Source organism: Periplaneta americana, chromosome 13 (genome assembly GCF_040183065.1).
Source record: "Periplaneta americana isolate PAMFEO1 chromosome 13, P.americana_PAMFEO1_priV1, whole genome shotgun sequence".
Taxonomy (NCBI): Eukaryota; Metazoa; Arthropoda; class Insecta; order Blattodea; family Blattidae; genus Periplaneta; species Periplaneta americana.
The window spans coordinates 59,608,897-59,621,754 of record NC_091129.1 but is presented as its reverse complement, the minus strand read 5'-3'; the positions used below and the strand labels follow the sequence as shown (position 1 = coordinate 59,621,754).

The 12,858-nt window shown below is 37.0% G+C and overlaps 1 protein-coding gene across 1 annotated transcript in view; it reads right to left on the bottom strand.

The window, feature by feature from the left end:
- Positions 1 to 12,858, bottom strand: part of LOC138711995 (zinc finger protein 271-like) — a 28,290-nt gene that overhangs the window by 13,101 nt on the left and 2,331 nt on the right. The gene's annotated exons all lie outside the window — the stretch shown is intronic.

Genomic DNA, 12,858 nt, shown 5'->3' with positions numbered 1-12,858 from the left:
TCTTTGTTCTATCTTTCAGAATTGAAATCCGCTTCTTCTAGTCTTACTCTTCTCCCACTAACATACAAGTAGACCCTCCATCACATTTTGGGAGGAATTCATGTTCCTACAGAAGTGATACATCAGTCTTGTGAACATTTTTCTCTTCTGATACCCATTCCAGGCCCTCTAAATACAGTGCTAAGTTCTCTGTACCTTTCGAATATTCTCTGAATAGAAAAAAAAAAAAAAAAAACATTAACACTGCACACCCAACCAACACAGAGCATATTCGCCCATATTTCAACAAAGAAATCACTCTTACATATTACAGACTTAAAAGAATTTAATATTTCAAAATTAAATTTTCTACTGATTGAAAAGCTTAAACAACTACAGTTCCGCTAAATAATAACATAGGATATGGCCAAGGTTAAGAACGAAATCATTAATAAATTAATAAGACATAGACTTTATTGCTGGAAGGACAACAGAACAATCTGAGATGCAGATTGAGGATGTAGGACCATAAACAACCCTTTAACAAGGAAAATTCTTTAGTAGGAAGAAGGAACTATTGCTCTCAACACAAAAAATGTATGAAAAGAGTTGCAAAATGTTTCAATGAATATATTTCAAATAGTGTTTCTTTACCCCTTCCCCACAACATGAAAATCTTTGTCTCAACTTATACAGAGATAACAGAAATGCAAATCTGACTGATAAATATCAACTACTTTCAAAGGAAATGTGTATTTTGTACACTAACTGAACACATGCAATGTACTTATCATATGAACAGAAAGATGTGAATGCCTACTGTTGGCACAAATTCCACAAACTTTTACATTTCTTTAACACTTCTGTAGATTCCACACTTACATACCTTCAAGATAATACAAAATTATAATTATTAGTATTTAAGAAAATTCCTCTCAAAGACTAACCACATGCACAGGTACATGTGTATGTGTGCACATATAAATATGTTATAAAATATGCGTGTAAAGATTAAATATATATTTTTTTAACTTGGTTATTTAACGATGCTATATCAACTACTAGGTTATATAGCGTCAATGGGATTGGTGATAGTGAGATCGTATTTGGCTAGATAAGGCCGAGGATTCGCCATAGATTACCTGACATTTGCCTTATGGTTTGGAGAAAACCTCGAAAAAAAAAAACCCAAACAGGTAATCAGCCCAAGCGGGTATCGAACCCATGCCCAAGTGCAACTCCAGATTGGCAGACAAGTACCTTAGCTGACAGAGCTACACCAATAGCTTAAATAACTGTTCCGTATTATTGCAAATATCACAAATTACAATCACTATAACAATAAAATTTCTTTGAAAACCATACAGGGCTGCACATGAGATGTTGAACCATTTGCTTTCCATTTTGTGGTCACATTAATGGATCGAAATATTTGAAACTTTGCGCACAAATGCAGTAATCAACACAGAGCAGTTGGTTAAGATGGTTGACAAAGAACAGCTTGCTGTTGCAAAGAGCAAAGTTGGTGCTTTTGTACACAGAAACGAAGAGTGTGACTTTTACACCAAGAAGTTTCCGTCAACATTTTGGCACAAGGTAGGCTCCCACTAAAAAACACAATTTATAGGTTGTTTTAGCAGTCTGAAAATAATGAAACGGTGTTAGAACCAAAGCGTCGACGTGTTTCCCAACCACAGAACATGAAAACTGTGACAGTGGGCATGGAATGCAGCTCTAACAAAGTCAACAAGAAGTGCCACAGCCAAACTTGGAATCTCTTGTTGCTCTATTCAACAGATTCTTCATTCAGACCTAAATTTTTTTCCTATATGAAATGATAGTACTGCATTCTCTGAGTTGGGTAAAGAAGAAAGGCTTAATTTTATTTTGCAACTTGGACAATGCAGACAGTAAGCACACTGCACATCTACTTCTCCAAGCTTATTTTCATCTGAATGGTGTGGTAAATAAACACATCAGCTTTTGGATTATGGAACAACCACTGAACTTTCATGAAAGGTAAAATTATGGTGCTGTTTGGACAGCTCTGTCAAATCACGACATAAATGGACCTTACTTCTTCAATAAAAGTCAATGCTGTTCGGTATTTGGTAATGCTGCAAAACCAGATTCTTCCACCACTGTATGCCACTCGTCTTCAAAGGCACATACAATGATATATGCAGGATACAGCCTGGTCACTTCGTTTGGCTTTATGAGGACTGCACCCAGGATACACTTAGGTACAGTTTGGTCCTGTGATCCATTGCACCCTATGTAATGATTGTCCAAGTTGGTCTGGATGGCATTCGCGAATCCAACGCTGACAGGTGAGTCATCCTGCCTCAACTCATGATAGAGCCAGGTCCTGTTATGCAGAACAGTAGTTTGTTAAGTCCCAGAGTCCCAAGCTCTTCCTGATCAAAACTGTCATATGCACCATCCTGCCTCAGGCCCTGGTAAGAGCTAGGTCCTATACGCATACTAGTAGCCCAATAAGTCTTAGGAGCCCCAACCCTTTCTACATCAGCATCAGAAATCAGTACCTACTAGCCAAGACTTCACTGCAGCCTATTTTTACTATTGCAGATTATAGATGAAATTAGGGGGAGGTGGAAAGATAGAGGGAAAAGGTAGTACCCCGAGAAAAACCCTCTATGTCTGCTTTGTCCATCACAAATTCCATCATGATCTGGCCGAGGATTGAACCTGGATGGAATTCCAGCCACAGATGCGACAGGTCGCACAGAGTTAATGATGTTCTTTTATTTCAGCATGAACTGCGAAAAAGAGCTATCTTACTGCTTTCCTAAGTGTCATCGGTATGGCTGTATTTGGCCACCTCACAGCCTCAACATCAATCTCTGTGATTATTTTCTGTGGGGATCCTTAAAAGTCTTCCAACAGGATCCTGAAAGTTTGGTGGTACTCAAAGCCTGTATCATAAAGTCTGCACAACAATCAATGAAGATGTGCCAATGAGTAGTGCAGAATATCAAGCTTGAAGAGAAGTGAGACAAAATTGTGGCCACAATGAACTTTTTTCCATTAATGCCAAATCCCCATGCTTTCATATTTGAAGTGTATGTAGGTTGTAAATTTATGTGGTATAATATTGAATTAAACATAAATATAAATAGTTCAATAATGAAGGCACAACTCTATATATACTGAAATAAACACAATCTATATTCTGTAAATAATTAAAAACATAAAAATTTAAAATTATGGTTTATTTAATGACGCTCGAAACTGCAGAGGTTATATCAATGTTAACGGTGTGCCGGAATTTTGTCTCGCAGGAGTTCTTTTACATGCCAATAAATCTACTGACATGAGCCTGTCGCATTTAAACACACTTAAATGCCATCGACCTGGGCCGGCATCGAACCTGCAATCTCGAGCACAGAAGACCAGCGTTATACCGACTATGCAACCGAAGCCGACTAACATAAAAATTGTAATAAAGTATCTGTTTATAATAATTTCACACTCTCGTTTCAGTTTATAAACTACATGATAATGTTGCAAGTGTGGACACAAATTCAGTTACCTTAAGTTTAATTGCTGGTGAAGCAAATAGACATTCATCACACTCACACACAAGAATACCATGTGAGCATTCTTCATATATTGTCCTTCAATTGAGTGACAAATTCAGTATAGTCATTCGTTATCTCATGAAACCAAATGCTTACATGAGCCATAGCATGTAATAAGAACTTTATGGTGGGAGTAAGTGAGCTCTCTAGCTACAAGTAGAAGTGCAGTGAAGGAGGGAAGCTTCTTTCGTCTTCCACTTTCTTCTTCCCCTGACGCACAGATAGGTTTCATGAGATAACAAATGGCCTAGAGAAATGTATTATGATTTTGATGAAATGAAGTGATAAGTACCACAGAAAAGTAGAATTGAAGAGTGTGATCCCAGAACTCGCTCAGTCCATTTGGTCATTATTATGATACATAATGTTTGAGGCCTCTATCATATTTTAAGCTTGCTTTCTTCCAAAACAACGCCAATTCTTGTCTGAAAGTTGTGGTATTGTGCATGTCACTTGAAAACTCGCTCAGTCCATAGACCAGAGGATAAAAAAATTAGCCCAGTCCTTTCATAAAAATGGACTTAACGTATTTCAGGATCACACAGCAAGCAAAATAAGACTAAAAGACAATATAATAAGAAAACTCTCTATGTCCCTTTTTAAGTTTTTATGATTATTGTGATCATTGATCAGAAATAGACTTTGGGTATTCTACTCCTGGAACGTGTCATTTACAATGCTTTAGAACTACGTAGAGGCAGTGGCGGCTCGTGACCAAATTATTTGGTAGGGCAGAACTTAAAACACTAATATTGAATTAATTGAACCCATAGTTTCCTCATTACACGAACATAGGCTTGCCATATGGAATAATTGCTGAAAATTTCAATAGCAGAATGTAAATATAAAGAATGCATTACAATACACTAACCTTTCTATGTATAGATGAAGTCTATTCTTCGATCCTTAGCTCGAACAAATACTTCGATAACTTGCTGATTGAAGTTGGGTATCAAATGCACCATTTTACTATCAATTGAAAGCATTGCTAATGCTGTCAGTCTTTCTTGGCTCATTGCATTCCTGAGGAAGGTTTTTATTCGATTTAAAGTAGAGAAGCACCTTTCACTTTCCACAGTTGACATAGGTATTGTAACAATGATGCTTAGTAATCGAACACACTCGTGAAATGTTTCTTGCATATTGTTGCGCAAAAAGAGTTGCAAAAGTGCTGCAGTTCCTTCGGCAGCATGCAAGTTTACCCTGGAATATAGCACTTCAAGCTCGGTTCTGAGCATAGATTTGTTCACTTTTGAATATGTGTTGACAGTTGCCGCAAAATCTTTCTCTGGGAACCGATTACAATATTCTTGAGAACTAGATACGCGGAAAGGTTTGGCAGCTACCAAGTGGCCTGTAAAATGAAATCATTCTTCTGCTTGCGACACAATAATATCACACGTTTCCAATGCACTGACTCGTTTTTATTGATCGACATTTCGCTGTTATTCAGTAGGGACCGGATTGTCATCGTCGTCATCATCATCATCATCATCATCATGTTCTCCTAAATCAGAACGAATCCTTCTGATGTACGAACAAAGTTCGATAAAAATTCGGAGACTTGAACAGGATCAATATTCCGCTTCTGAATTTGGGAGAACAGTATGTCCACATGAGGCATCACTTCATGGAAAAAGTTTAGCCAATACAAGAAATCATAATCTCTAAGTACTCTGACGAAATCAGAAGCTTGCATTACTATGTTCTGATCTTTTTCTGTTTCAAATATGGTTTGGAAACATTCAATTAGCGCGTCTTTGTTTTCAGATACTGTATTGACAATGTGGATCTGAAAATTCCAACGCGTCGGAGCTGCTTTATGTAAACGCTGCATTACAATTGTATCGAATACCTCGGTGCGGTTACTAGAGCAGCTGAAAAATGAGCAAATGCCCTGGATATTACTGAAAAATATATTCACTGGTGTTACATTCGATGTGGCCTTTTTCTTGATCAGATTTCCTTGATGAGCGTAACAGTGAACAAAATTAGCTTCAGTGTATCTTTCCTTTATGCGAGCTTGCATACCTGTCTGCGTACCACTCATTACGCTTGTTCCATCGAATGTTTGACAGATTAGTTTATCGGGGGTTCTATCGATACCTAACTTACTTAGTTCATTTAAAATCAAGGAACTTATACCTTCAGCTGTGTGGCTAAGCGCTTGAAAGAAACCCCAAAACCGCTCATGTATTTCACCATTTACATGATAGCGAAATATTAGTACCACCTGCATTTTTGTAGCAGTGTCTGTTGTTTCGTCTTCTTGAATAACAAGGAAGTCAGCAGAGTGAATTTCATTTATTATACAATCATGACATACTGCGAGTATGGCATCATAAACTCTTGCAGACTCTAAATGTTCCTTCATCGCATTGTCTAAGTTAGCTACAAACAAAATCAATAAACCACGAAATATACCGGGATTGTCCGAATCAACGGTTTCATCATGTGCACGCAGCACAAGTTCAAACGCACCACAAAATTTCACAGTCAATCAGATGGGATAAAATATGTCTATTTTTGTCTACCTGTTCATACTGTTTGCAAAGGGAAAGTCTATACCCACTGTCAAGTTGCAACCTTATGTATACTTGACAAAGAAGCGCGACATCCATTTCATTATTATTTAAATGTTTCTTGGACACACTATGCTTCTTAACTTTTTCATTGAAATGTTTTAAATCTTTAACACCTGTTGTACTCCATGTGTCATCACCACCAAAAAGAATGCAAGGAAAGCAGAAAAATGCATTCTTCTCTTCGCATCCACACAACCATTTCGCTTTATCATACATAGAGCTCTTAAATTTTCTGTTGAAATTTCTTTTTTGCCTTCCGTCTGCTGTATAATGACCATATCAGGCCGGGGTGTGCCTAAATTCTTGGTGCGAACTCTGCTGTCGAAATCTAATTGCTTTCCAATTAGTTCACTAACTTTATTCATATTGAAATGAACAAGCACACAACGAACACTAATGTAACTAACTTCACTACTTCACACTTAAAATAAAAGGAAGAGAATTATTAACACCACTCAGAATTTTATTATTGCCGCTATGAATGCAAACGCGGGAACCGAACAGAGAGATGTATTTTGTACAGTTGTCAATGTTGCCAACACTCTTAGTAAAAAAGTAGCCTATCATAATTTTGAATATAGGTAAACTACTATATTAACAATGTTAAACGATTTAATTTTAGTAGCTAAATTAATCAGAAAACATAGGGTAAGCATTGCCTCTGATATGGAGTATAGCAATTATAGTAACTAATCTAAAAAAGCTAGACCTAGCTACAGAATAGCTAAGATGGCAACTCAATTGGTTCTTCAGGCCATGGCAGTGTTACCATCATACTTCTATATGTAACAGTAGCTTCCTTCTTGTCCGCATCGCGTTCTAAAAGTTGTTAAAACCATTTGCGCATGTGCAAAGAATGACCACGCGAATTACTGTGCCCTGGCTGATGCTTTCCCTCTCATCTTCTCACCCTGCATCTATCACAACACACCGCTCTCCACGCACTTGAAACTCGAGTTATCTGTGTGCATGTGCAAAGGATGGGCACTAGAACTATGGAGCCCAAGAGCTGAAATCATTCACATTTCACAGTATGTTTATACCTGAATGGAAGCTCTTAAGTCATTACGTTTTGAGCAGATAATTTTAAGCAAAAGTTGCTTTATTTTTTTGTAGGAAAATAAAACGAATGGTGGGGGCACGTGCCCATGTGCCCATGTGCCCCTTAATGCGAGCCGCCACTGCGTAGATGTTCCACCATCACAGCAAATACCAAAAAACGTCTGTCTGGGTACTACAAACAACTGGGCATCAATAAAATTCTCCATTAGTGCTTTTCACTCTATATATTAAGAACATTTCTTTAGTTTTAGAGCACTGCCAATATCATCTGTATGTGGATGATCTTCAAGTATACATACACTCTCGTCCTGATACTCTTACTGAACGTTTATTGAGCCTCAATGACGATCTTTTGTCATGAACGTTTATTGAGCCTCAATGACGATCTTTTGTCAATCAATAATTGGGCAAGAAAACTTGGACTAAATCTCAATCCAGATAAAACCCAAACCATATTCTTAGGGCAGCAAAGGCTTCTTATTCTCTATTAATATGAACACCATTCAGTCTATCTCTCTCAACAACACAAGTAGCAAAGGCTTCTTATTCTCTATTAATATGAACACCATTCAGTCTATCTCTCTCAACAACACAATCATTCCTTTCAGTGCTATTGTAAAAACCTTGGCATCTATTTCGACTCTAATATGAACTGAAATACATAAATCAGATATAGAAAAGTTTTCTCTATTATGCATTCTTTGAAACATACGAAAAATTTCATTCTTACTAAACACAAAGAAAACCTACTACAGATCCTTTGATACCTCATTTTGACTACTGTGACGTTTTATATAGTGACCTAAGTGCTGAACTTTCTCAAAAACTTCAATGTGTACATAATGTCTGCATCCGATTTTCCAATATCCACTGAATGATCATATATTGGAATAGTTTCTATGACTCTCCTGGCTCTACTTGCAAGATAGACGTTTAGTACATTCTCTTTGCCTACAATATTGAATTATACATAATTCCACAGCCAACTAACTACCTTGCCTTTCGGTTTACTCTTCTAGCTTCACATCATAATCGTAATACACATTCACAGCACAATCTGTTGCTATCAATAATCATCAAACATCTCTGTACTCAAGTTCTTTCTCAATAACCATGGCCCGCTCCTGGAATTCGTTGCCGCTGGACATCAGGGGTAGTCTTAGTCCTCAGTCCTTTAAAATTAGGTTATTTAGGAATATTTTTAATGCACAGAATTAGTTTTTAGCAGCTATAATTTTTTAATATACAGTTATTACTTTCTTTCCATTAACACTAATATCTAGATAATTGTCATTGTTTCAATGTATTCCATATTGATTATACAAATTGTACTCTTCCTTCAATTTTGTGATTGAATTCATATGTATTCAATCTTTTTTCTTGAGTTAACACTTGTATATATATTTTCCTGTATGTGCTTTCATCCTGGTTGAGTGGAAGAGAAGGCCCGATGGCCTTAACTCAGCCATGGAAAATAAAACTATTATTATTATTAATGTGACAGCGACGTGAGATTCGAATTCACGACCAGCGTCCCGCAAGAGAGCAGATCGCGCGTTAGTCGACACGGGCTCCATGGAGCACTGAAGGACGGCGCGCGGCGAGAGAAGAGAGGGGAAAGGGCCTACGCGGCAAGGGAGTTTGCGCGCGCATCTGGTGCTGGCAGAGAGGAGAGGGATCTGGATTGTTCTCTGGAGTGCTATCTCTGGACACGCGTGGAACTTTCCAGGCTACGTCGCTGTGGTTATAAAAGAAGAAACGCGAGCGAACTTGAGCAGTTTTCAGTTTATTCAGCCATTCAGTGAGTAAGCCAGAGCAAGCAAGCCAGTCTTGTGTACCGGAGTTCGACTCAAGTGTGCGTCCGCAACTGTGTCAGCATCCGAAGGCCTGAGTTCGAGTGCAGTGGACCGCAGTTGGAGAGACCTGAGTTCGAGTGCAGTGGACCGCAGTTGGAGGGACCTGAGTTCGAGTACAGTGGACTGTCTCTGAAGGTCTGTGGTTCGAGATACTGTGAACTCGAGTGACTGAGCTAGAAGAACTGTGAACCGAGAACTGACAGTTCTGATTTGTAAATAGTGCTTTGTAAATATTAGTTAAGATTAACAGTTCATTGTTGTTCGTAATCGTCCAAGTAAATTGTCATTGTCGTTTGTGGAGTGCAATAACGAACGCTGTGTTGCTATGCGGAGAGCAAATCCCATTGTTGACAAGAGTGTTTAAGGTGAATTGTAGAAGGGAATTATTGTTGCTTTAAATAAAAGTTACGTTGTCTAGTTCAAAAAAAAAGTTACATTATTATTATTATTATTATTATTATTATTATTATTATTATTATTATTATTATTATTTTAGCATTCAAGATAAAAAACTAACAATAACAACACAAGAAAAATCCAACCATCAAGTTTCAAAAAATAAATACTTATATACAGTAGACTTACAATAATATGCGTACAGTTAGTTCATTTTGTGGGAAATTCGCGATTCTTTTTTTCTCTTTTTAAGGGGGAAGCAAAGTAATATAATTTCCATTTTTACTTGATTCACGCTCTCTCCCTCCTATCACACTTCACTCCTCTCTCACCCCACTTCACATCGCATGGGCCTGGGCCAGTACCAGCTGAAAAGCATGACAATCAAGTTTGTTCCTATGCTGTGTGTCTTATCCCATTGCAGTACTCAATGACAATATTATAAATGAATATTATAATATTATAAAGTTTCAAAATGTTTTGCACTGTTTCACAATTTGCACTTGTTTCTGAAGGGTATTTCAATAATTAAACCTGTTAGAGTAACTTTTATTGGATTTTAAATAATAATACAAAATGTTGCTGATAATTCGAAATTTTCGATATTTTGCAGAAGTTCGTGCATTGATTCCATGGATTATCACAAATTGACTGTAATCCATGATGCAATCAGCAATCTAAGCCATTGTGCAAACCAATGTGGCATATAAAACTACAATTCTACAGTAACTGACATTAACAGACATTGATGTGAAAGAAGTTATATTTGAGCTAAGTGCACATCTAATGTATTGAGTTATTACAGATTAATAATTTACTCTACCTCCCACTATATTACTTCTTCAATTTCTCTTAATTACCCTTACTATAGTGTCCTAGTATAGTCTGTGTGTGATCTATGCCTAGAATTATACACAAATTGGTTTGCATTGTGGCTGAGGTTACTGACTGTGTCATGGATACCACTATCCTCATCATGTAACTACGTATTTCTTAAACTTGAGGATTGAATTTCTTTTTGTTAATAATAATATTATTATTGATTTATCTGTTACACTAGTCAACAGCCATTTTGTAACCTAAACGAAAACACGTGATCTTACATGATTTTTATACACTAAATTCGAATATATCGCCAAAAAGTCTCCTATCGGGCTCTGTTTTTGAGTTACAAGTAGGCTTGCCAGATTTTAAAAATATTAAAGAGAGACATTTTACTGCAGTTGATGTATAAGCTAAATAAATAATAATAATAATAATAATAATAATAATAATAATAATAATAATAATAATAATAATAATAATAATAATGAATTAATACAGTGTAGCCTAGCTATGCATAAGGATTAAAGAACTACTTTTTTTCAAGATTTTAATGATTATCATTATATTTTGTTATGATTAATGGTACTATATCATTTCATAAAAAGGAGAAAAAAAAAAATAATAAATTGTTACATAACATTTACATTAACATATAAATATCAAAATAAAAACTTGAAGTGGTAGGAGAGTATTCTACGAGGGTCACTCCAAAAGTAATGCACAACATTTATTTAAAAATTACATTTTTATCCTACAGCTTTGCTATTTTCATAGAATGTAAATACATCCTTTAGAAACAAAATGTCACTTTTCCACATAATCCCCATACCTTTCAAACTGCCTTACGCTACCTTAGAACGAGGGCCTGTATACCTGCATGGTAAAAGTCTGGATCAACACATCTGAGCCACTCTTTACCAGTGTGCATGTGCACCTTCAAACCTCGTTCCACAAAGCAATTCCTTCAGTTTATCAAAGAGATGGTAATCATATGGTGTCAGATTAGGCCTGTAAGGTGGAGGTTTCAGTGTTGTACATCCAAGTTTTCTGATCTGGTCTATGGTCTTGTGACTGACATGTGGCCATGCATTGTCGTGCAATAGCAGAACATCCTGCTTCTCCCGATGTGGTCGAACACGACTCAGGCGAGCTTGAAGTTTCTTGAAAGTTACCACATATGTGTCAGAATTAATGGTGCTTCTGTGTGGTATGATGTCCACAAGCAAGAGTCTTTCTGAATCGAAAAACACAGTAGCCATAACTTTTCCTCCCGAAGGCATAGTTTTGAATTTCTCTTTCTTCGGTGAATTTGCATGATGCTACTCCATTGTCTGCCCCTTTGTCTCCAGTTCAAAATGGTGGAACCATGTTTCATCTCCTGTCACAATTCTTGCAAGAAAATCATCTCCACCATTCTCATACTGGTCCAAAAGTTCGCTGCACACTGTTTTTCGGGTTTCTTAGTGGGCTTCTGTCAACATCCTCGGAACCCACATGGTACAAACGTTTTTTAACTCCAACTGTTTCAATATTCTGCACAGACTTGCTTCTCCTATTTCAACTTGGAGTGACAATTCTTTCACTGTTACGTATTTGTCAGCCACAACCATGGACATTGACAGGACTTCGTGCAGTGCAGGGTCTGCTGCTGCAAGGAGTATCCCGAATATCAGCAGGCACTCTTCCACCAGATAATCTCCTTGTCCACCGACTAACCATACTGCGATCAACAGCTGCATCTCCAGACACCTCTTTCAACATCTTGTGAATGTTTCCCACTGTCTCGTTCTCACAGCACAGGAACTCAATAACAGCACATTGCTTCTGACGAATGTCAAGTACAGCAGCCATCTTAAAGGAGTGCTATCATGGCGCCACTTACGGAAACGACTTAAATTAAATTTGAATACAAGCAGGAAAGATGTATCTATGACTTCCATATATTGCCAAGGTATAGAATAAAAAAAAAATAAAAAAAAAAAAAATGTTGGAGTTATCCTCGTATTAAATTTGCATATCCCTTAAGTCTGAACATGGTATGTGATGCATTTGTTTCACGTCGTGAGCGAATTTCAGTTCTACTTAGGAATGGGTAATATCTTAAAAGCAAGACATTTTACATCCTGCAACAGGTATGAGTGGTACACGGGTAAATTTCCTGAAAATCGGGAATGTCACATCATATCAAGACATCTGAAACCCTAGTTACAAGCTATATGTGAATAAAACACACATAAAACCAGACATTGGCATGCACGTCAATCTCAAAAATCATCACTGAACGGTGAAAAAATAATTTTGTCTTTCAATAAGGACTTGTATATTGTTCTATGAATAAGTGCCAAGGTGAAAATCCCATAATGAATATAGGCTAGGTTTACCAAGGGAAGAGAGTAATGGTAACTGAACAGCCCTTCAACCCATAGCTCAATATGCCATCTTTTCAGTCAAGCAGTTGTAAAGGAGATGTGATTAAGTTAACAAGTGAAGTTTTGTCTAGTAAAGTATTTTATTGTGGTGATATGTCTTTGAATAAATTTTTAACGAATTTAA